Source organism: Apium graveolens, chromosome 10, assembly GCF_009905375.1.
Source record: "Apium graveolens cultivar Ventura chromosome 10, ASM990537v1, whole genome shotgun sequence".
NCBI lineage: Eukaryota > Viridiplantae > Streptophyta > Magnoliopsida > Apiales > Apiaceae > Apium > Apium graveolens.
In genome coordinates, this window is record NC_133656.1 from 152,254,337 (window position 1) to 152,256,574 (window position 2,238).

The 2,238-nt window shown below is 39.9% G+C and overlaps 1 non-coding gene across 1 annotated transcript; it reads right to left on the bottom strand.

The window, feature by feature from the left end:
- Positions 1-1,487: 1,487 nt before the first annotated feature.
- Positions 1,488-1,594, bottom strand: LOC141694260 (small nucleolar RNA R71). The gene has a single exon (XR_012563580.1). It is a non-coding gene; the product is annotated as a small nucleolar RNA R71 (small nucleolar RNA).
- Positions 1,595-2,238: the final 644 nt, after the last annotated feature.

A 2,238-nucleotide genomic window follows, 5' to 3' on the forward strand; every position in this document is an offset into this window, starting at 1 on the left:
CCATGCTTTCATTGGAACCCACGTTGATGATGAGTCCGATTATGGGCTAATCGTTATCGTAGGGTTCTAGCGGATTTATTTATGGATTTCTTTAGTTAAATTGTTTAATGCCTTAGTATGTGGTGATTGTATGATATCCTAGTATTGGTTGTGCATATTCGTCTTATGAGCGTCACGAACTTATAAGATAGTGTGTTAATTCTTAATGAAACGAAAGTGAATTTACGGATTTAGAACTTGCCATGCTAGCATAGGTTCATGTATTCGATATGCATGATTCGTAGGTAATTTTAAGCATCTTACTACCCACCCTGTGTAATCAAGTTAGATAACTTGTGCTTAAACCGTTATATTGTCAAATTCTATAGACATATAAGGTCTCAATATAATTGGTGTCTATTCAGCTTTTATCTCTTTTGTGGATGTCTGGTAGTATGATACTCGTGCAACGAAAGTTGGCGTTTATCAGTTTGTTTCGTGTTGTTTGGTTAGTGTCATCATCATTGCATGCTATTAAGAAAAATAAGGCTATTGAATGAAGTATTAATGAAGTTAGAATTCCATGTTTGTTATATATATTAATTCAATCAATCTTATTCTCGTAGTTATAATCATTAGTTTAATTCTTAGTTATAAGCAACCTCCATTTATCATCGTCTTAGGATTGAATAACAACCATACATTGTTGCTAAAGTGCGTAAATTAATTAGTTAACCAATACAGTCTATGTGGGAACGAACTCGAAAAGATTCTATACTACTTGCGAACTCGTATACTTGCGTGTCTTATTAGGGCGTGTTTAGCGACTAACAAGTTTTTGGCGCCGCTGCCGGGGACTTCAGTGTTAATTGATAGTTTATGTGTTTTCCATCAATGGTCGTTAAAGTTCATTGACTCGGACATTGTTACTTATCTGTTTCCTTGTCTTATTTCAGGTACACTAGCGAAGGTTATGCATACACGTTCGCGTACTCGTCAGAGAACACTGGATAAAGCCGAGGAAAAAAGTTGTGGTAGCTCTTAAGAAAGTTTTTGAGGAAGAAAAGAAGGTAGAGGAAGAAGAGAAAGTCGAAGAACCAGTTGTAGTAGCGATGGGAGATCAAGCAGAAAATCCGAAGGCTTTGATGGACTATTCTCAGCCTAAGATTAATGACATTCATTCAAACATCATCAGACCAGCCATCAGGGCTAACACTTTTGAGATCAAGTCAAGCACGATTCAGATGATACAGAACTCAGTTCAGTTTTGGGGTTCTTCTATTGTAGACCCCAACATGCATATCAGGGATTTCATCGAGATCTGTGACACTTTCAAATTCAATGATGCGACTGAAGATGCTATCAAGCTATGCCTTTTCCCACTCTCTTTGTGGGACAAAGCTAAGTATTGGTTACACTCTCTACCAGCAGGATCTATCACCACTTGGGAGGATCTCGCGCAAAAGTTTCTCACTAAATTCTTCCCCATGGCGAAGACTGCTGCAATCAGGATCAGGAATGCTCTTACCCAGTTTGCTCAGCAAACTGGGGAATCTCTGTGTGAGGCTTGGGATCGATATAAGGAGATGCTAAGGAAGTGCCCACACCATGGCATGCCTGATTGGATGATTATTAATTGCTTCTACAATGGATCGGGTGCTACTTCTAGACCCATGCTTGATGCAGCATCAGGAGGAGCCTTGTGGGCTAAGAGCTACGATGAAGCTTATGAACTTATTGAACTGATGGATGCTAATGAGTACCAGAATCCTTCCCAGAGACTGGCTCAGGGGAAAGTCGCATGAATTCTGGAGTTAGATGCAGCAACTGCTATCGATGTCCAACTTAAGGCTTTGATGATGAAGGTGGACACTTTGGCTAATTATGGAGTTAATCAAATCGCCAGTGTCTGTAAACTTTGCGATGGTGCCCTTGAGACTGATCAGTGCACAATTTCTAGTTAATCAACTCAGTTCGTGAACAACTTCCAGCGATCACAGCAACAGTGCCAGCCACCTATCATCCCAACAACCACAATCATCCTAATTTCAGTTGGAGCAATGCTCAGAATACGGTTCAACAGCCTTATCAGCAGTACCCAGCTAAGTAGTACAACCCCCCTGGTTTTCAGCAACCACATTATGCACCTAGACAACAATTCCTGCTGAAACAAGCCAATGAAAAATCTGAATTTGAGGAGTTGAAGCTTATGTGCAAGAGTCAAAATGTTTCTATCCAGACCTTGGAAAATCAAATTGG